Source organism: Orcinus orca, chromosome 15 (genome assembly GCF_937001465.1).
Source record: "Orcinus orca chromosome 15, mOrcOrc1.1, whole genome shotgun sequence".
Lineage (NCBI taxonomy): Eukaryota > Metazoa > Chordata > Mammalia > Artiodactyla > Delphinidae > Orcinus > Orcinus orca.
In genome coordinates this window covers 40,529,361-40,553,516 of record NC_064573.1, presented here as the reverse complement: position 1 = coordinate 40,553,516, position 24,156 = coordinate 40,529,361, and the positions used below count along the sequence as shown (strand labels likewise).

At 38.9% G+C, this 24,156-nt stretch overlaps 1 protein-coding gene across 16 annotated transcripts in view; it reads left to right on the top strand.

The window, feature by feature from the left end:
- The first annotated feature begins 20,065 nt into the window (after window positions 1-20,065).
- Window positions 20,066-24,156, top strand: part of DTNA (dystrobrevin alpha) — a 390,891-nt gene continuing 386,800 nt past the window's right edge. For 5 of the 16 annotated variants that reach the window (XM_049697961.1, XM_049697960.1, XM_049697958.1 and 2 more), the window contains exon 1: window positions 20,067-20,288. The gene's annotated coding sequence lies outside the window, so the exon portion shown is untranslated. Of the gene's footprint in view, window positions 20,289-24,156 lie in introns of all 16 variants that reach the window. The other 11 variants (XM_049697970.1, XM_049697967.1, XM_049697962.1 and 8 more) reach the window with 5 other exon arrangements.

The window sequence follows — 24,156 nt, the reverse complement described above, 5'->3', positions numbered from 1 at the left end:
CAGATAATGAAGAGCTATTGTAGGGATTCAGGTGACGGTGAGCCTAATAATGGCGTTAAAAGGAATGATCCGGTGTTAACAATTAGGGATGGATTAAAGGGGAGCAACGCTAAAAGAGGAAAAATCAATAGAGAGGATGTTTTCTAAAATAGGTGTGAGCTAATGATGGCTTGAGCAAGGGTGATGTCAGTAAGAATCACAGAGTAACAAAAGCATCTGGAAAAAAAGAATCAGTGAAACTGGCTGATATGATATATAGAGCTAATGAGAAGAAAGAGTCAAAGAATATTCCAATTTAATGTTAGGAGAATTATATTTCCACTTAGTTCAACATGGAGAGCATTTAGAGAAAAGAGAAAATCAGTTCAGTTTTAGAGACTTTTCATTTGAAGCACAAGTAAGTATATGAGAGGAAATGCATATTGTGCCATGGAAACTGCAGAACTAGATGAGAGGTGAGGGCTGAATTAATTTTAAATAAAACCTCACTGAACAAAAATAAGCAGATGAAATATTAAAGTTTCAACTTGAACATCACATTTGAAAACTTAAGAGACCTGGTCATTCCTATTATTTCTCATTTTTTAAATTTATATTCAAACATATTGGTTAGATTCTGCATTTAATCATGTCTCTTAAGTATGTGCTTTGCTAGAACACTATAAGCAATGTCTTCTGATTTGGCAGGGATTAGTAAACTGAATGTCTATGATCAAAGGGAAATTTTTACCATTTAAGTGATTGTTCCCATTTAATACTGCCAATAAAATGTGAAGTGTTAGTGTTTCTGGCAAAAGAGGTCTCTGGATATACTACATCCACATAATATCAAAGTAACTCAGTGGTTCAAGGCAGTGAGAAAATAATTCTATTTTATAAACTTACTGGTTAAATCAAAATCAAAGCAGTTATTTAATAATTTTTTGGTAGGTAAAACCATAATGTGATCTGCTTGAAAATTAACTTATGTTAATTTCTTTGCATGTTAAAGAGGCTCAAAACATGTAAGTAATTAATCTAGCTTCGGTCTCCTCATCTGTGAAGTGGGAAGTTGGAATGATACCTGAGCAAACAGAAAACAAAAAGAGCTTATGATTGAACATGTCAGGGGTACTAAACCATGTGCCAGAAAGAACAATTGTGAAGAAAATCTAAAATCATGAGACATTGTGATTGATACTGTCTGGAATGTATTTTACACTAAGCCCTTATTATCCAGGAAGCTTAAAGAGTTCTAATTGTAGTAATCACAGTCTTAAAAGGGAGGGAATAGGAGCAAATATTCTAAGCCCCATTTCAGCTGACACAGCAAATCAGCAGTATAAGTGGTGTCCTCATATCAACAGCCTAGGTATCGCCTGGAATCTCATTAGAAATGCAGAATCTCAGTCTCTACTCCAAACCTACTGAATTAGAATCTTCATTTTAACAGGATCTACAGGTGACACCTGTGCATATTAAAGTTTGAAAAGGATTGATGCACAATCCTACTGGATCTACATCCAATGAGTGAGGAAATTCATATCATCCACCCATGCAGATCGCATATCTGTCTTCTCTTTAGTTAATTACATTTTATGATGTCACTTGCCCTAATGTCATAGGCTTGGCAAAAGAAGATATGTGACCCTGAAGAGATTCTTCATGAAGGAAGTAGCTTAAATTAGACTTCATATAAGAGTGGTATGCCCCATTCATGGGAAACTCCTCCACTCTAGCCAAGGAGTGCCCGGAGAAATTCAGTTCAAAATCTTAACCAAGTTTCTTCATTCACCAGGGCACAAACAAAGGTTATCTGGAGAGCGAGACAGAAGATACATATGTTCTTCATCATTTTGCAATTAATGTTCCACTCTTTTACAATTTTGATGCAGAAATTGCTTTAAGTTATACACAAAGGACTATTTCTTGCCTCAGCTTCACTAAGCTTTTTTTAAAATATAGGGTTGCAATGATGCTTGGAAACAAGTAAACTGAACTGACTGAAAAGAGTACTTGTTTGGTTCACTAGGGGGAAGAGAAAGGGGAGGCAAAAAGAATGAAACCATTACTTGGGCATCTACTCTGCACTAAGTACTGCACGAGATGTTTTATATAAAGAACCAGGGTCCCTAAAATGTCAAGCTTGAGACCTGTTCTCTAACCATATAAACATGGTGTTATTGTGATCTGTCACAGCTCTAAAAACTATAAATAGGTAGCTTTACGATCATTCAATAACTTATAAAACTCTATGTGTTTACGAGGAGCTTCAAGATGGCGGAGAGTAAGATGCGGAGATCACCTTCCTCCTCACTAATACATCAGAAATACATCTACACGTGGAACAGCTCCTACAGAACACCTACTGAATGCTGGCAGAAGACCTCAAACCTCCTAAAAGGCAAGAAACTCCCCACGTACCCGGGTAGGGCAAAAGAAAAAAGAAAAAAGAGACAAAAGTATAGGGACGGGACCTGCACCAGTGGGAGGGAGCTGTGAAGGAGGAAAGGTTTCCACACAGTAGGAAGCCCCTTCACTGGCAGTGACGGGGGCTGCTGGGGGGAAACTTTGGAGCCACAGAGGAGAGCACAGCAACAGGGTTGCGGAGGGCAAAGCAGAGAGATTCCCACACAGAGGATCAGTGCCCACCAGCACTCACCAGCCCGAGAGGCTTGTCTGCTCACCCGCCGGGACAGGTGGGGGCTGGGAACTGAGGCTCGTGCGTCAGTCAGAGCACCGGAGAGGACTGGGGTTGGCGGCATGAACACAGCCTACAGGGCTTAGTGCACCCCGGCTAGCCGGGAGGGAGTCCGGGAAAAAGTCTGGAGCTGCCGAAGAGACAAGAGACTTTTTCTTGCCTCTTTGTTTCCTGGTGTGCGAGGAGAAGGGATTAAGAGCGCTGCTTAAAGGAGCTCCACAGATGGGCACGACCCGCGGCTATAAGAGCAGACCCCAGAGACGGGCATGAGACGCTAAGGCTGCTGCTGCAGCCACCAAGAAGCCTCTGTGCGAGCACAGGTCACTATCCACACCTCCCCTGCCGGGAGCCTGTGCAGCCTGCCACTGCCAGGGTCCCGTGATCCAGGGACAACTTCCCTGGGAGAACACATGGCATGCACCAGGCTGGCGCAACGTCACGCTGGCCTCTGCTGCCGCAGGCTCGCCCCACACTCCATACCCCTTCCTCCCCTCAGCCTGAGGGAGCCAGAGACCCCGAATCAGCTGCTCCTTTAACCCCGTCCTGTCTGAGTGAAGAACAGACGGCCTCCAGCGACCTACACGCAGAGGCGAGTCCAAATCCAAAGCTGAACCCCGGGAGCTATGCAAACAGAGAAGAGAAAGGGAAATCTCTCCCAGCAGCCTCAGGAGCAGCAGATTAAATCTCCACATAACTTGATGTACCCTGCATCTGCGGAATACCTGAATAGACAACGAATCATCCCAAATTGAGGAGGTGGACTTTGGGAGCAAAGATATATATATATATTTTTTCCCTTTTTCTCTTTTTGTGAGTATGTTATGTGTATGCTACTGCGTGTGATTTCGTCTGTATAGCCTTGCTTTTACCATTTCTCCTAGGGTTTTCTCTGTCCTTTTTTATTACTTTTTAAAATTTTTTTCTTAATAATTATTATTTATTTTAATAACTTTATTTTATTTTACTTTATTTTATTTCATTTTATTTTATTTTATCTTCTTTCTTTTTTTCTCTCTTTTATCCTGAGCCTTGTGGATGAAAGGATCTTGGTGCTCCAGCCAGGCCTCAGGGCTGTGCCTCTGAGGTGGGAGAGCCTAGTTCAGGACACTGGTCCAAAAGAGACCTCCCAGCTCCACATAATATCGAACGGCGAAAATCTCGCAGAGATCTCCATCTCAACACCAAGACCCAGCTTCACTCAACGACCAGCAAGCTACAGTGCTGGACATCCTATGCCAAACAACTAGCAAGACAGGAACACAACCCCACCCATTAGCAGAGAGGCTGCCTAAAATCATAGTAAGGCCACAGACACCCGAAAACACACCACCAGACGTGGAGCTGCCCACCAGAAAGACAAGATCCAGCCTCGTTCACCAGAACACAGGCACTAGTCCCCTCCACCAGGAAACCTACACAACCCACTGAACCAACCTTAGCCACTGGGGACAGACACTAAAAACAATGGGAACTACGAACCTGCAGCCTGCGAAAAGGAGACCCCAAACACAGCAAGTTAAGCAAAATGAGAAGACAGAAAAACACACAGCAGATGAAGGAGCAAGGCAGAAACCCACCAGACCTAACAAATGAAGAGGAAATAGGCAGTCTACCTGAAAAAGAATTCAGAATAATGATAGTAAATATGATCCAAAATCTTGGAAATACAGAAAATACAAGAAACATTTAACAAGGACCTAGAAGAACTAAAGAGCAAAAAAACAGTGATGAACAACAAAATAAATGAAATAAAAAATTCTCTAGAAGGGATCAATAGCAGAATAACTGAGGCAGAAGAATGGATAAGTCACCTGGAAGATAAAATAGTGGAAATAACTACTGCAGAGCAGAATAAAGAAAAAAGAATGAAAATAATCAAGGACAGTCTCAGAGACCTCTGGGAAAACATTAAAGGCACCAACATTCAAATTATAGGGGTCCCAGAAGAAGAAGAGAAAAAGAAAGGGACTGAGAAAATATTTGAAGAGAGTATAGTTGAGAATTTCCCTAATTTGGGAAAGGAAATAGTTAATCAAGTCCAGGAAGCACAGAGAGAGTCCCATACAGGATAAATCCAAGGAGAAACACGCCAAGACACATATTAATCAAGGTAACAAAAATTAAATACAAAGAACAAATATTAAAAGCAACAAGGGAAAAACAACAAATAACACACAAGGGAATCCCCATAAGGTTAACAGCTGATCTTTCAGCAGAAACTCTGCAAGCCAGAAGGGAGTGGCAGGACATATTTAAAGTGATGAAGGAGAAAAACCTACAACCAAGATTACTCTACCCAGCAAGGATCTCATTCACATTTGATGGAGAAATTAAAACCTTTACAGACAAGCAAAAGCTAAAATAAATTCAGCACCACCAAACCAGCTTTACAACAAATGCTAAAGGAACTTCTCTAAGCAGGAAACACAAGAGAAGGAAAAGACCTACAATAATAAACCCAAAACAATGAAGAAAATGGTAATAAGAACATACATATTGATAATTACCTTAAATGTAGATGGATTAAATACTCCAACCAAAAGACATAGACTGGGTGAATGGATATAAAAACAAGACCTGTATATATGCTGTCTACAAGAGACCCACTTCAGACCTAGGGACACATACAGACTGAAAGTGAGGGGATGGAAAAAGATATTCCATGCAAATGGAAATCAAAAGAAAGCTGGAGTAGCAATTCTCATATCAGAAAAAATAGACTTTAAAATAAAGACTATTAGAAGAGACAAAGAAGGACACTACATAATGATCCAGGGATCGATCCAAGAAGAAGATATAACAATTGTAAATATTTATGCACCCAACATAGGAGCACCTCAATACATAAGGCAAATACTAACAGCCATAAAAGGGGAAATCGATAGTAACACAATCATACTAGGGGACTTTAACACCCCACTTTCACCAATGGACAGATCATCCAAAATGAAAATAAATAAGGAAACACAAGCTTTAAATGATACATTAAACAAGATGGACTTAATTGATATTTATAGGACATTCCATCCAAAAACAACAGAATACACGTTCTTCTCAAGTGCTCATGGAACATTCTCTAGGATAGATTATATCTTGGGTCACAAATCAAGCCTTGGTAAATTTAAGAAAACTGAAATCGTATCAAGTATCTTTTCCGACCACAACGCTATGAGACTAGATATCAATTAAAGGAAAAAATCTGTAAAAAATACAAACACATGGAGGCTAAACAATACACTACTTAATAACCAATGGATCACTGAAGAAATCAAAGAGGAAATAAAAAAATACCTTTAAACTAATGACAATGAATACATGACGACCCAAAACCTATGGGATGCAGCAAAAGCAGTTCTAAGATGGAAGTTTATAGCAATACAATCCTTCCTTAAGAAACATCTCAAATAAACAACCTAACCTTACACCTAAAGCAACTAGAGAGAGAAGAACAAAAAACCCCCAAAATTAACAGAAGGCAAGAAATCATAAAGATCAGATCAGAAATAAATGAAAAAGAAATGAAGGAAACAACAGCAAAAATCAATAAATCTAAAAGCTGGTTCTCTGAGAAGATAAACATAAACAAAAATTGATAAACCATTAGCCAGACTCATCAAGAAAAACAGGGAGAAGACTCAAATCAATAGAATTAGAAATGAAAAAGGAGAAGTAACAACTGACACTGCAGAAATGCAAAGGATCAAGAGAGATTACTACAAGCAACTCTATGCCAATAAAATGGACAACCTGGAAGAAATGGACAAATTCTTAGAAATGCACAACCTTCCGAGACTGAACCAGGAAGAAATAGAAAATATGAACAGTTCAATCACAAGCACTGAAACTGAAACTGTGATTAAAAATCTTCCAACAAACAACAGCCCAGATCAGATGGATTCACAGGTGAATTCTATCAAACATTTAGAGAAGAGCTAACACCTATCCTTCTCAAGCTCTTCCAAAATATAGCAGAGGGAGAAACACTCCCAAACTCATTCTATGAGGCCTCCATCACCCTGATACCCAAACCAGACAAAGATGTTACAAAGAAAGAAAACCACAGGCCAATATCACTGATGAACACAGATGCAAAGATCCTCAACAAAATACTAGCAAACAGAATCCCACAGCACATTAAAAGGATCATACACCATGATCAAGTGGGGTTTATCCCAGGAATGTAAGGATTCTTCAGTATACGCAAATCAATCAATATGATACACCGTATTAAAAAACTGAAGGAGAAAAACCATATGATCATCTCAATAGATGCAGAGAAAGCTTTCGACAAAATTCAACACCTATTTATGATAAAAACCCACCAGAAAGGAGGCATAGAGGGAACTTTCTCAACATACTAAAGGCCATATATGACAAACCCACAGCCAACATCATCCTCAATGGTGAAAAACTGAAACCATTTCCACTAAGATCAGGAATAAGACAAGGTTGCCCAATCTCACCACTGTAATTCAACACAGTTTTGGAAGTTTTAGCCACAGCAATCAGAGAAGAAAAAGAAATAAAAGGAATCCAAATCTGAAAAGAAGTAAAGCTGTCACTGTTTTCAGATGATATGAAACTATACATAGAGAATACTAAAGAATGCTACCAGAAAACTACTAGAGCTAATCAATGAATTTGGTAAAGTAGCAGGATACAAAATTAAGGCACAGAAATCTGGCATTCCTTTACACTAATGATGAAATATCTGAAAGTGAAATTAAGGAAACCCTCCCATTTACATTGCAACAAAAAGAATAAAATATCTAGGAATACACCTACGTAAGGAGACAAAAGACCTGTATGCAGAAAATTATAAGCCACTGATGAAAGAAATTAAAGATGATACAAATAGATGGAGAGATATACCATGTTCTTGGATTGGAAGAATCAACATTGTGAAAATGACTATACTACCCAAAGCAATCTACAGATTCAATGAAATCCCTATCAAACTAGCATTTTTCACAGAACTAGAACAAAAAAATTCACAATTTGTATGGAAACACAAAAGACCCCGAATAGCCAAAGAAATCTTGAGAAAGAAAAACGGAGCTGGAGGAATCAGGGTCCCTGACTTCTGACTATACCACAAAGCTACAGTAATCAAGCCAGTATGGTACTGGCACAAAACCAGAAATATAGATCAATGGAACAGGATAGAAAGCCCAGAGATAAACCCACGCACATATGGTCACCTTATCTTTGATAAAGGAGGCAAGAATATACAATGGAGAAAAGACAGCCTCTTCAATAAGTGGTGCTGGGAAAACTGGACAGCTACATGCAAGAGTATGTAATTAGAACACTCCCTAACACCATACAGAAAAATAAACTCAAAATGGATTAAAGACCTAAATGTAAGGCCAGACACTATAAAACTCTTAGAGGAAAACATAGGCAGGACACTCTATGAAATAAATCACAGCAAGATCCTTTCTGACCCACCTCCTAAGGAAATGGAAAGAAAAAAAAAAATAAACAAATGGGACCTAATGAAACTTAAAAGCTTTTGCACAGCAAAGGACCATAAACAAGACGAAAAGACAACCCTCAGAATGGGAGAAAATATTTGCAAATGAAGTAACTGACAAAGGATTAATGTCTGAAATTTACAAGCAGCTCATGCAGCTCAATAACAATAAAACAAACAACCCAATCCCAAAATGGGCAGAAGACCTAAATAGACATTTCTCCAAAGAAGATATACAGATTGCCAACAAACACATGAAAGAATGCTCAACATCATTAATCACTGGAGAAATGCAAATGAAAACTACAGTGAGATATCTTCTCACACTGGTCAGAAAGGCCATCATAAAAAATTTACAAACAATAAATGCTGGATTGGGTGTGGAGAAAAAGAAGCCCTCTTGCACTGTTGGTGGGAATGTAAATTGACACAGCCACTATGGAGAACAGTATGGAGGTTCCTTAAAAAACTAAAAATAGAACTACAATATGACCCAGCAATCCCACTACTGGGCATATACCGTGAGAAAACCATAATTCAAAAAGAGTCATGTACCAAAATGTTCATTGCAGCTCTATTTACAATAGCCAGGACATGGAAGCAACCTAAGTGTCCATGAACAGATGAATGGATAAAGAAGATGTGGCACGTATATACAGTGGAATATTACTCAGCCATCAAAAGAAACGAAATTGAGTTATTTGTAGTGAGGTGGATGGACCTAGCGTCTGTCATACAGAGTGAAGTAAGTCAGAAAGAGAAAAACAAATACCGTATGCTAACACATATATATGGAATCTAAGGGAAAAAAAATGGTCATGAAGAACCTAGGGGCAAGATGGGAATAAAGACAGAGACCTACCAGAAAATGGACTTGAAGATATGGGGAGGGAGAAGGGCAAGCTGTGACAAAGTGAGAGAGTGGCATGGACATATATACACTACCAAACATAAAATAGATAGCTAGTGGGAAGTAGCCGCATAGCACAGGGAGATCAGCTTGGTGGTTTGTGACCATCTAGAGGGGTGGGATAGGGAGGGTGGGAGGGAGGGAGACACAAGAGGGAAGAGATATGGGAACATATGTATATGTATAACTGATTCACTTTGTTATAAAGCAGAAACCAACAGACCATTGTAAAGCAATTATACTCCAATAAAGATGTTAAAAATAATATTTATAATAAATTTAAAAAATAACAACCCCCCCCAAAACTCTATGTGTTTAAAATTAGCTTTATTATAAACTATTAACACTTCCTGGCATTTCTCATTTTCTGTTAGACACTATTAGGAAATATCTTATAAAAGTAGAGATCAGATGATCTTGTTATCACAATATCCAATAGTGCCTATCTTAGATCTTAAACACACATGGAGATTTTACCTGGGTTCCTATGATGATACTGTTTATCTGATTGTGGTCCCTGTAAGTATCTCTGGACCATAATTGAAAGCATTTTGCAACCTACGTTTTACCATATGGAAGAATCTTTCCTTCATTCAATGCATATCTATGGATACATCCTATCTGTCATACAATTTTAACAGCACAGTGTGAAAATACATAAGTAAAGAGACATAAATCAAATAATCATAAATTGTGAAAAGTGCTATGAAGGATAAAAACATGAGACCATGACAGAAAACTATCAGGAGACAGTTTCCTCTTCTGCTGTGGATAAGAAAGATCCAACCAGAACAACCAACCTCCAGAGAACAACGATACAGACTCTGAACAAAATCCAGGCAGTCCTCACATTGCATCATACCTGTTAAACGAAACTCGTGCGTATTGGAACTGTGTCCTTGCTTTACACAGTTCTGTAGTAGCAGTTCCTGTGCAAAGCGAGAGCCTGGGTACAAAATTCACAGGTTTCAGTTAACAAACCTGTGCCTGCAAGGACTACCTACATAACAAAATGACCATCTGAAGGGTGGAGAAAAGCAGGTGGATATTGGAGGAGGTCAATACTTTTAAAAAGGAATAATGCGGAAGCTTTTACCTTTTCTACAGTTCTTTGCCTAAAAGAATGTTTCAGAAGGCACCATGTACAGAATGGATAAAATTCCTCCAGAATATCTGCAGACTTTCTGACTCAAAGAAACAGGACAGAATCTCAGGGTCCTGTGAGACAGTAAGGTTTAATAAGCATGTAATTCAAGTTAAGAAGGAGAGGAGTATGAGAATGGGGCAGAAATAATATTTGAATACATAATGGTTGACTAGTTCCAAAATTTGGCAAGACATTTATATTTACAGTTACCAGATTCTCAGATAACCCCAAACAGGAAAGACATGAAGAAAAACACTCATCAGTATGTCATAGTCAAAATGATGAATACCATTCTGAGAAAATCTTGAAGGCAACTGGAAACTCTGATATGTGTTGTTGTTTTAAGCCACTACATTTGGGGGTAATTTGCTGTGCAGCAACAGATAACTAACACACCTATTATAGTGGGGGTATCAACACTCGTCTCTCAATAATTAATAGAATTAGTAGAAAATCAGGATATAAGAAGATAAAATATTATCAAGCAATTTGTCCTAAATGCAGTTTATAAAACATTTCAGTCAATAACAGAAGAAAATGAATTATTTTCAAGTGAACACAGATTATTTATTAGGATAAATCATATTCTGGACCATAAAATAAACATCAGTAAATTTAACAGGGTTGAAATCATTCAAAGTATGTTTTCTGTCCACAATGGAATTAAATGAGGAATCAACAACAGAACAATGTCTGGAAACACCCTCAATATAGGGACATTAAAATCACACTTCTCGGGCTTCCCTGGTGGCGCAGTGGTTGAGAATCTGCCTGCCAATGCAGGGGATACAGGTTTGAGCCCTGGTCTGGGAAGATCCCACATGCCACAGAGCAACTGGGCCTGTGAGCCACAACTACTGAGCCTGTGCGTCTGGAGCCTGTGCTCCACAACAAGAGAGGCCGCGACAGTGAGAGGCCCGCGCACCGCGATGAAGAGTGGCCCCCGCTTGCCAGAACTAGAGAAAGCCCTCGCACAGAAACGAACACCCAACACAGCCAAAAATAAATAAATTTATAAAAAATAAAAATATCACACTTCTAAATAAAACGGATCCAAAAAGATATCACTGGGAAAATTAGAAGCAAATTTTAACTGAATACAAATGAAAAACAGTATATAACCATGAGATACAGGTAAAGCAGTGCTTAGAGAGAAAATTATCACATAAAACTCTAATATTAGGAAAGAAGAAGGGTCTCAAGCTAATAATCTGAGTTTCTACCATAAGAATCTAGAAGAAAGAGTAAATTAAACCTCAAATAAGCAAAACAAAGAAATAAAGGTAGAAATCAATAAAAAAAGAAAACAAAATGATCCAAAAAGAGACAATCAATAAAGCCAAAAGCTGATTTTTTGAATGGATAAATAAAATTGATAGCCTCTGTAAGGCTTACTAAGAGTTTATCAAAGAGAAATGAAAATACAGATTTAAAAACTAATCAGGCATATTTATTCAAGAGATGAAAGTATAGACGCTCAAAAAATGTTTATATAAAAACATTCATAGCAGCTTTATTCGAAGTTTTAAACACTGTAAACAACCCAAATGTCTATCAACAGAGGAGTAGATAAACATATTGTGATATATTTACGTCATGGACTCAACTCAGCAATAAAAACGAACTAACTCTTGATACACACAATGACATTGGTTGTGGTGAATCTCACAGACATAACACTGGGCTAAAAGAGAGACACAAAAATATATATACTATCTGAATCCATTTATACGAAGTTCTAGAAGAGACAAATCTAAACTATAGGCATAGATATCAAAACAGTGATTATCTCCGGGTGGAGAAGGTGGGCAAAGATTTATTAGAAAGGAACACAAGGGAGTTTTCTTGGTGCCCTGTATCTTGATGGGTGTAGGTGGGTTACAAGGATGTATTCATTTATCTACATCATCAGACTGTTCACTTATGATCAGAGAGAGAGAGAGAGACAGAGCAGGATGCTGAGAGAAAGAGAGAATATGAAGGGACAAAACCAAGTAAAGAAAAACAGCTGCCCAGCATCTTGGGGGAAAAAAATTAATCTGGACCAGGTCAGAAGCAGAGAGGAGTTACAAAACAAGACCAACTTGGAACACTAAGATGCAAACATTAAGACGGAGTAGTCTCTAGAGAATGGACAGGAGCCTCCAGGGATGACCTGTCTTTAAGTTATTTACTCTGCATCTAAACAATTGCACTTGTAATTGTTTGTGTGTGTGTGGTGGCTATTTTATAAATAACCACACTGGCTTTAAGTATGTATGTGTGCAACAAGAACCAAGTTAAGATTCGTCCCCTAAACACAGACAATATTATGGTATTCTGCCTTATCTACCCCCATTGTGTAATTCTAAATTAAAATTGCATTAACCATAGACTGAAATATTTATGATGAATATATGTGATATCTAGGATGTGCTTCAAAATAACAGGGGTGGAGAGATGAATGATGATGTGGAAGAGTTTGGCCATGGGTTAATAATTGCTACAGCTGGATAATGGGTATCATTATATGTGTCTGAAAGTTAAATAAAACCTAAGTAACCATATAATAAGTGTGCTAAGGCCAGTGAAGTTCTTATTTCCTTTTCATGAATAACTACTTTGAAGCTTTTAAAGCAAATCTTCTAACTGTTTTAGTGCCCCTGTTGCTAATGTTAAAAGCCCACACATAGGGCACTTACTGGGTGATCCTACTCCGGTTAGACTGAGGATTGCTGCCAGCGAGTGTCTTATCTCAGGAAGGTTTTACAGGTTAAAGGTGCCCCAGGGGCAGTGCAAATAAAAGCTAAGAGATGGAGCCAAATCCTTTGTCACTGCCTAGTAAGAAGCATTCCAGCTAACAGGAGAAAGGACCGGAAATCTTTTCCACGTCAGATGACACAGAGGCAGCAGTAGAGCAGGTCCTGGCATATTTAGCTTTTCCATTTGGGACATGAAGAAAACTATAATTGAGAAATAAAACATAATTTTAGAAATAAAAACTAAGGTAGCAAATTTGAATTTTGTAAAAACACTGTTGATTGTAGATTGCAGCTTTTTGATATGACCTATTGTTAAACATATGTATTTAATACATATTAGGCAATTTATAAATATTTTCAGTCGTTGAAATATTTGTTCATTTTCTTTGAGCAAATATAAACCATTCTGTAGTCATGTTGAGCATATAACTGGAAAAGTTAATCAGCTTAAATTTTTAGATTATCAAAAATTTACAACAGTGAGAAAAAAAATACCAAAGAAAGAAAATCCTTTATACTTAAATACCTCTACATTTGTTTTTTAAAATTTCTTAAAGTAAGAAATAAAAAATTATATTGCCCCCAATTAATGATCCTACAGTAATCTTTCCTGGTTAAGGTAGAAATTTACGAGATCATAGGTAGTATTACTCCTTGCAACTAAACAACAAACCAAGTTTTTACTTCTTATTTGTTTATAGAAATAGAGGAAGACTTCTGTTATCAAACTTTAAATCATTATTGTAAAAAAATTTAATACTGTGCTAGGAATATATATCTTAACACTTGGAAATGCACACAGATTAATAATAAATAGAAAGAGAAGACATTACTCTTACATTTGGGGCAACATCGTGTCAAAATAGTAACCTATTTTCAGTTAATCAGGAAAGCAATCAGCAAGTGTTTACTGAATAACTACAAGATGCTGTGAAATGTACAAGAGATGTATAGGATAAGGAGTTCACAACAGCTGATGAAGCAGCAGACAATTCCGATATCTAACACACATGAAATGATTAGATAACACAACACAGTATGTGAATAGGTTTCAAGACAGGGTTTCATATGAGTTCAAGGAGGATGGATAACACTAGGCTGGAGAATGTACTTTGATGATGGTAAGAACAGGACAGAATGCATTTGGAACATAATATTTATGCAATGCATATAATCCTTAAAGTATTCGCTCCACTTCTACTATAAAATAAGTAAATTGTTTCTATCTTCTTTGAAATCATAAACAGAAGATCTTAAAATATCCTCTATTTTCTTTAATGTAAACTGTAAAAATTTTTTAAATGCAGAGAATCTCTTCCTCTAAACATATAAGACAGAGATAGAGACCGGTGGAATTACAATTATTTTTCCTTGTTAAATTGAAGAATATGATTACAAAGAGAAACATACTGGCCTGATATTGATCGCAAGATGTGCGTAACTCCATTGTCCAAAATTTGGGGAGTTTGTTTTAAACATACAAAGAAAGAGAAAGGTTTAGGTACCCCAATAGCAAAAGCAAGCCACACAGGGTATCCAATTCAGCTTGTTCACATAAAACATATCAAAACGTACCCTGCCAGAGGTATTTACAAGCTTAAAAGAATTATTTCCATATGCTTCATTGTGTCAGAAGTAAAAGTTTTTTATTTTCTTCACCAGAGTTCTCATCTTATACCTACAGCTATTCTCCAAGCACCTCCTATATGAAATAAACATGCTTGATTCTCTAGGGAGGAAAAAGAAAGGATGTTTTCATCATGGCCTCTGTCCTTGAGAATCTTAAAATGTTTTTTGAGTTATGCGCAAATAAAAAAAAATAACAACCTCAAAATCAGGAAACTTTCATGTTTGTCCAGTGAGCAGTACAAACAAGGCCAACTGTAGATTAGGAACTGGCTACAGCATAAGGCTTTTGGTTTTGATAAAATATTGTGAAATCTCTGCTATTCCTGTTCCTTTCTGACCAGCTGATTAACATTAACATTGAGAGTAAAAGTAATATGTAAATGAAAAGCATTAACATCCTATAGAAAGTTCACGCTGATCTGGTGATGCAGGTCAGGAACAAAATGGAGGAAAGGACAGGAGAATCATACACAATATTTGTGGCACAAATAAAAGATAAGATCTTAATTAACAAAGAAATCTGCGTATTAGTAAATATATTATCACCTCATAGGAATACTCTTTAAACTATCACAAAATGCACCTCCTAAAATGTAAAATACCATTATTTCCAAAAATAAATTTTAATTATGGATCTACTCACATATTTGTTACACATTTTAAAAGATTACAATTTGATTAGTTTAGTTTCATCTCTACCCCCACCTTTTTTTCATTTAGTTTTTTGTTATAAAATACAAGGCTTCACAGCATCAAATAAGTTATATGGTATTTACTGTAGGGATTAACTTTCAAATTAAAATGTGTGCTTGTTAACATGGTCCTGACCATCTACAGGAGATTTGGGCTGTGTCTATATGATATGTAAAGAATCATTTCAGTGGGAAATAATTAAATTAGGCAAATGATTTCACATAAATAAAAGTGTTTTGACTAAGTTTTTCACTTTGTAACAGGTTTCTTTGGTATCATTGAAAACATTAGGTTTTATTTAGAAATCATCAAGGAAAAATTAGACATTTCCCTGAGATAATGTGGATAGCTATTCAGATAACTCATTTTCAATAAATAGCAATTTTTGGCCTTAATTATTTGGATTGGTCATCTACATTGACCAAATTTGTTAGTGACATTTCTACTTTATTCAATATTATTCTGGATTACGTGTATCAAGACATTCTGTATTCTTGGGCAAAACAAAAACAGTCAGCCCCAAAGCAATTAAAAATAGGGTCAATCATCAGCAAAGTGAGTAAATGATAAGCACTGTAAAGCTGTACTCTCCAGCTGGCTTTTTTGCACTGTCCCCACTGTGACAGTACACATGAGTTCTATCTGAAACATTTGGGGTTTGTTTATGTTCCATTGAGAGAATAGATTCTTCCAGGAGTAAAGGGTGCACTAGCGTGATGCCATTGAGAGATGTAAACCACCATAAAATGTGTCCATGAATTGCCACTATAAGGTGGAAGAGCAGCTATTTAAAATAGCAGCAGATTTATTTATTTGAACCCTAGGAAACAAAATACACTGGACCGCTTAAACCCATTCTTAGGCTCCGTTCTCCCTTTCAGTGCATCCAAGGAGAGCATGGAAAATGCAAATATGAGGATGTTAGTCAGACAGGAAGATCAACTGAGGAGACACTGGCTGAGCACCAAAATAGGTGCTGCCAGAAGCAGCTCAGTTATGAGGCACTCAGTCTAGGTAACGGGGCAGGGAACACAGGTGGGTGCGGAAGAAAAACTGCCCTCCTGGGCTTGCAAATACTCCCTAACAGGTGTCAGAAGCGTGCCTCAAAGCAGGATTTCTCAGGCAAACAGACACCTGGCTTAACTATATAAATATGCATCTTGAAGTGATGCATGAGGAGGCTGAATGAACACCCTTGGTGTTTATAAATACAAACACATACTGACACTCCCTCAATTTTTATGATTGCTTAGGTCACAGTTTACACTTTTCAGTGCAGGTCAGAAGACCATGTTCTGTCTGAGGCTGATGAGTTCCAATACAGTGGTATCTTGGAATGTCAGAGAACAGCAAAGGGTTCTGACTATCCTTGGGAGCCAGAGAGAAGGCAGGACTTCTACAGGAAGGGGGGACAATGAAAAAAAAAAAAGAGAGGAACAAAATTCGCCCACTTCATAATTCTGCCCAGGGCTCACCCTGGTCTCCAAGTTTTGTAGCTGTCACACCAAAAATATCATATAACCATGAATCCCCCAAGCCACAGCTCAGTTGATCCATCATCTCTACCTGTGTTGGACTGTTAATAGACTTTTCATTCTTGAAAGCTAATCAGTGTATTGGGGGAGCAGTATTTATGTAAATTTTGTGTTGTTCAAGCCCCCATATCATCCTTCTCTGAAACAGTAGTCTATAGCCGGGGGTATAAGTGTTTTTAATTGATAAAATAGGGATGTCTTTACTTCTTCAACTCTTTCAAATCCATTTTCTTTTATACTTTTGTCATTCAAATCTTTTAAATATTCCAAAATTATTAATTCTTCATTCCCCCAAACTAGGACCAGCTCACAGATGACAGCAATCATACTGATTTGACCTATAACCCATATACACTCCACACGTCACTATGTTAATAAAGCACATACACACACACACCTAGTTTCTCTGTAACATAGTGAACATTCTGATTTGACCTATGGCCACTCTCATTTTCACTATAACCTATTTTAAAACTCAAGAAGTCATAAGAGCAAAATAGTAAATATACGTAAATTACTTTCCTCGGTAAAGATAGGCTAAATTAGTAGGAACCACAAATACGTGTGCATAGTCCTATTAAAAATATTTTTTTTCCTAAATGGAATTTTTCTGACACAAACAGCTAGTGATTGTTGAGTCACTGGAGTTGTAATGTAGTTCTGAAACACAGGTTATAATCATCAAGCCTAAATACATCTCTAATTAAAACAAATGCTGCCAAGAGTATGCAGAGCAAAAGGAAAGTGCTCTTGATAACACTGCTGCTCAATTCAGGCCTCCAACCCTTGTGTAGAAATCTCCCAGAAATACGGCAAAGCCATCAGACTCCGCTACATGCGAACGCTTCTAGTTTAACTCCAACAGCACGTGTAAAATCCTAGATTATAAATCACCGTTGTGATCTATGCCCAGGAATCCACCTAGTTGAATTGTTTATGAGAAGGATTGGAGGAAGGTGTACAAAGCAGCATCTTTAGGGCTGACCGATCACAAAATATAAATATTTCCAAAACCATGAGTGACAGTGCTCAGCACTTCTCCATTCAACGTGTGTAAAACTATGGAGGACCATTATATTCTTTTAAAATGAAACCCACAGAGATGCCCACCTCTAATTATTATTAGGCTTAATAAAGACTTACGAAAAGCACTTTGAAAAATCAGAAGTGCTTTAAAAATATAAGATGTTATTATTATTATTTTCCTTTAAATATTGCAAGCCTAGCTCTGTTGCCTATTTTAATATACCTTTGCCTTTGGTTTCCCATATACCTCCCTGAATTTCAGTGTTAATTTCTTCTTAAAAATTTTAACTATGTCATGGCTATTTGATTCCATTGTCATTTTTATGATTCCATTATATTGACAGGTCAGTCTATTTATTTCTTCTAGTGGATCCTGTATGGAATTATGAAGATTGAGATCACTCAGGATAGCCTCTGCAGAACTCACACCTGGTTTCTTTACCATTAAATTCCAATAAGCTTATCAAAAAGTAATGATAACAAAAGTCTATGATTTCTTAAATTTGTTTTCCATGAAGCAAAATTTGGAAAATTTTAGCTTTCACTTGAAATTTGATACTTTTTTTTCTTTTATGTTTTTTTCCCTTCTCCTCTCCCTCTTCCTGTAACTTAATACCCTTTTATTCTTCCCTTTCCCCCACCTCCTTTCTCTGCTTCTCTTTAACTTATTCTCTCTCTCACAACATTTTTCCTCTCCTCTCTTCTTTGGTTAGCTGCTGAATTTTCCTATATACACCTGCACAAATGCTATCCAAGAGTGCTCTTTGTGAGAACTTTTACAGCATAAAAAAAATTCCCATTTAGTGTTTATGTGAGTACAGTGCATGTGCAGGTGAAGGGCAAAATAATGTATTACTTTGGCCATTGAGATACTGTGGAGGTCAAAGACAGATGAAATCTGGAACACAAAGACAGATGAAGTAATTTTAACATGGAACAGAAACTAAGTAGGTAAAAAGGAGAGGAGTGTATCTTATACTTTCTTTGTGATAATTTATAACACTAAAAATAATAAAGTGTTTCACCTACAGATCATTCAGTGCATATATATATACACATATACATATATATACATATATACACATATACGTATATATATGTATATATATATCATCTCAACAACTAGATGTAAACTAATGGAGGACAGGTTCCATGTATTAAATTCCTTTATACCCTTCAAAAGAGCACAGCTCTTCATACACACCAGGCACTTAAAAGAGGATTGAATGAAATACAGAAATCATTACGAAATTGGTGACTACCCCCCAAAACATTGACTGAATTGCTTGTTACTGCTAAGGAGTTTAAAACACTCAAATGAATATGAATACACACAGGGACATGCAGACATAAAACAGCCCCGGAAAAACGAAAGAAAGAAAATAAATGGAAACGTGAAACTGGAGATATATACAAATACACAAGAGAACATTCTATGAAAACCCATACTAGAGAAAAATTAATTAACTAATTTGCGATCTTAGGCAGAAGGTCATTTAAAAATAATCAAAAATATCTTCATTATTTTTCAGTACCTTAAGTTTCCAGGAACTGATAATAGTGAATTTGGCAAATTGTGAGTAGCTGTGCAATTAATGTTTATAGTGACATACTGACTTACTTGAACCTGGATAAGTCATGTTATCTGCCCTGTGCTTCTGTACCTCTGAAGTGACAGTACTAGTTGCCTTCTCATCCTCTTCCTCTGCAAAGATGTTCTGCAAATAAATGAGGTAATGTTTGGGAGATGTTCGCGGCTTGGGAAAGAAACCCACTGCACACATCTCAGATGGTATTACTATTCCATATTCAAACCTGGCATATTATTGCCTCTGTTTTAAATTGAAATTGTACTGTTTGAGTCTTGGGTTCTGACCAAAATCTGGGTCGACATAAGAGGACGATTATTTTTAATTTTAATTCTGAGGCTCTGTTCAGCTCCCTTGCACGTGTGAGGGCCAACTGTAGGAAATAAACAAAGCACATAAATCAAGCTGTGAAAGAGGAAAATCTTTCTCCAGAAGGATTTTTCTTTTTCCTTTTTTTTTTTTTTTTTTTTTCAATGAAGAGCGTGAACACCGTATTTCCCTTGAAGAATATTTCGGTCCAGGAAGGAGGATAGTGCATGCCGTGGGAGCGTATGTGTGCGTGTGTGTGCATGTGTGTGTATGTGTGTGTGCTGTGCGTGCGCGCCCGCGGAGAGAGGGGCGGGGGAGGCGGATGAGGAGGATGAGATCATAGTTTCAGGATCCTCAGGAAACCCTGGTACTGGCAGCAGCCAGCCTCTGCTGTGCCCACATGACCCACAACTCTGGCAGCGGACCGGGCACTTCCAACATTATTAAATAATAAGAAAGCGGCTCCTACTCCATGCCCAAACCTCCCCACAGACCGGTGGACACCTTCTAAGAGTTTGACGAGTCGGTGACTGAGGCGCCCGTCCATTCCAAGGTGTGTGCGAGGCGTTTTCTTCCCTGACAGCTCCGGAGTGGGGGAGGGCGTGGGGGTGGACAGGGTCCGTGTGGCGGGCGAGGGTGGGCGCGGGGCCCGGCTGCCGCGCGCTGACCCCGGCCGCCCGGTGCCGCGGAGCCAGCCGCCGGGCGGGAGATGCCGGTGACGCGCAGCCCTAGCTGCGCAGGGACCGCAGCAGCCCACGGCGCCGGGGCGCGGGCTGAGGAGGCTCGGCCGCCGGAGCAAGGGCAGGCGCCGCGCAGCCGGCAAAGTCAAGAGTGGAAGCGGGCGGCGAGCGCGGCGAAGGGAGGGAATCGCCCCTACGCCCACTCGCGGGGGTTCCCACCTGTGCGCGGGCGCCGGCCGCCGGGAGCGCGAAGCATGTGCCGGACGCCGCAGCCGGGACTGCGGCGCGGCGCCTCCCCGGGCGGCGGCGGGCGGCGCCTCGGGCCCGCGGGGCGGCGGGAGCGGCTGCGGCAGGATGGCCGGCCCGGGGGCGCGGGGCCGCGCAGGTAAATGTCGGCCTCCCGCCGAGGCCGGGACGCGCCGCAGCCCCCGCCGCCACTGCCGTCGCCGCTGCACAGCTCCCGGGAGGGCGAGGGCAGCCGGCTCGCTCGCGCCGCGGGTTGAGTTGTTTTTGTGGTCACGGTTGCTCGCTCGGTGGTCCCCGCGGGCTGAGCTACTGGGAGGTGGCGTAGCCACCTCCATTAGGGATGACACTCACGTGGGGAGAGTTCTGGGGGGCTACTGTTGACCGGGAAATCCGCGGTGGGATCCTCTCCCGCCGGCGGCGTCTGCGCGTGTTGCAATGCACTGCGGTGCCGAGGCGGCGGGTCGGGCGGGAGGGGGCGCCCTGCGGGGGGCGGGGGGGCGGTCGGCGCGGACGGTGAGTGTCTCCGGCTTTTATAGCCTGTTGCCCACTCTGGAGTTTTCCTCTGAACAGAGGGCGGAAGCGAGGTCCGTTCTGGTACCGGAGTGGGAGGTGGCGAGGTGTCTATCAGAAGACCAAAGCCAAGGAGAGAAGAGGGATGGCGGGGCTGGGCTCAGGGGTACCATGCCCGGGACTTGGTAGTAAAACTTTCCTCTGGCGAGATTGGGGTATGGTTTTGAGAAGGTAAGTGTAGAACTTGAGTCGGGGTGAGGGGTATTGGATGTACTCTGGCAGTGAAGTTCACCGCCATTAGGTTCACTGTTGCTCTAAAAAAGGGTCTTTTGAGTTGATGTTTTTGTTCAAGTTTATCTGTTATGATCGCTTGGTGTTTAATGTGTCTTGTGTTTCCTTTCAAACATATCAGTAACCTACATTGTTGACGTATGCCTAATTATTAATTTCTTTTACAAAAAGGACTTATTTTGCTTATTCCAAAGGTAGAAACTTTAGGAAAAAAACAGCCCTCCAGGCACAGTTCTATGAACTTTAGCTTTAGTCACTCACTTAATTCTAACACCACCATAAAGAGTAGGTAATAATACTGTCCACCTTTTACACATGAGGAAATCCAGACACAGAGAGGTGAAGTAATTTACCCAAGGTCGTACAGTTTTAAATATTAGAGCCTAGTTGAGCTTTTGATGTACTCTAAACCAACATATATTTTTTTTCATAAAAATAAGACCTAAAATCTTCTATATTTGATATATTGACCACGTCTCTACCAAGATGAACCTCTTAACTGTGTGCTACACCTTTGGGACAATTAACACTTTTTCTAATACTATAATTTCTAATACTATAATTACGGCAAGTATCCTTTGAGTCATTTCCTTTTGCCACAATTGACCGTTTCCTACAACAATTATAGATTAAAGTAGTATTTATCAGCAAAGTTAAGATTTTCAGCAGTTAAGATTTATCAGCAAAGTAAATTATAAAGCAGGCAGCTGAATCTCTAAATTTGCACTTAATTTTAAACTTCGTAAGGAATTAGTCTGTTCTTTGCTCAAAGCAGGGCCATCATTTTCTTCCAAACACCATCTTGCAGAAATTTTGAGCGAGTTTAATCATCTTTAATTCAATCACACTGACAAGAGCTTAGGCAGTTTTAAAAGAAGAATTATGCAATTCTCTTTCAACTCTCAGTGATTAAAAGCAGGCTATATTGCGAGTGTTTGTATATGTCATGCCTTTTCACCAATTGTATGTACTTTAGGCAAAGTTGTGTAGCAATGAAGACTGAAATCACATTTTCTCATTAGTTCTAAGCTGAAATACTGTAAAAATATCCACTTGTTTTAAATGAACCATGATGTGAAGAAAGGTCTCAATGGGGTAAAGTCCAACTGCACATATTTAGAGAATTACTTCTCATTTGAACTTATCATGGAACTCTTATAATACTCATTTTATTGGACAGATGTCTCTCTTAGGTCTTCATCTGTTGTTTTTTCAAGTAAATTTAATTTCTGCTTCACATAATGTTTCAAAATTATTTTGACATTCATAGATTTCCTTAAGTCTTGTCTTTCAGTTTAATTAAATTCAGTGTACATACTTCAAATGCTCACTTATTCCACATCATATGTGAAAAGAGAATACAATCCAACTGAACTATATGGAAACGTGATCTTTGGACATGAAAATAATTATCTTCAGTGGTTAAACGCTTCCACACGCCAAATTAGGGCTCCATCTTTATTTGGGGGTGTTAGAGCACAGTGCTGTAGTCAGGAAAGTTGCATGCCATCAGGCACAATCGTTTTTGTTATTGAAAGTGAATTTGAATTTTCCGAGTCTATATAAAACATTGATGGTTATTAAGGCATAAATCCTATGGCACATACATATATCCTTTCTGAACTGACTCACCTGTTCCAGTTTTCTAGTTTCTCTTACTTATTTTAGAAAAAGCATTCTCTCACTACTTTTATCTCACCTGGGGGATTTGACACGACTTTTTCCTTTCAAGTCCCCTACCTCTAGTTTTGGGAGAGTTGTGCTGTCTCTGTTTCTTGAGAGGCCCTTCGCCTCCAGTGCTGGGCAAAGAACTGGGGATCACTGGTGAGCAGAAAGATGAGTGCGCCCTGCCAGCACAGGGGCCAGACTTCAATACAATGATTATACAAATAAATGTTTATTTACAAATTGCCATGAGTTCTAAAAGAAGGATTTCTGTAAGAATGTGTAATAAAGGATTCTGGGCCAGACATGGAAGTTGGAACAGGATGCCCTAGAAGTCACATATTTACAGAGGCATGACGTGTGAGGAGGTGTTTAAGTCAGGTGGTCTTCTTAAATGCTTTCATCAATGTTTTCTGAATCAGAGATTTATATCTCACTCTGGTTATCTCTGCACTTCTCTATCTACCAGCTGATGTACTGTTTCACCTCATCATCCACCTATGGACATGGGGAGGATTACAAAACTTCTATCAATACTTTTTATAGCATGTAGAGCATGTGCTACCCGTATCTGGTTATTATCCGATTTTTGAAGTTATTTAAATTTAATGACATATAGTCATTTTCTTTCTTTGCCTTAACAACTACTTTCAAATTTTAAAAAGCAGCTGTGTGTGTGTGTGTGTGTGTGTTTGGTTGTTGTTAAAGTGGCAGAATGTCTCAAAATAGAAACGTAATCGATTCATCGCACATCCATAAGACTCCCTGAAATGTCCGTAGGAAGAGAAGAGGCACCAGAGTGAGTTAGGTGAATTAAGTGTTGAACACGCTGGGGAAATGTGTATTAATAATTTAAAGCAAACAATAATAATAACTAAATTTATTGACTTACTGTGTGCTGGACATCATTCTACAGCTCTATATAGAGTAACTTAGGTATTCTTCACAAGAGCCAAACGAAGGCTTCCTATATTACCATTATCTCCATTTTATGGAGGAGGAAACTGAGGCACAAGGAGAACAGTAATC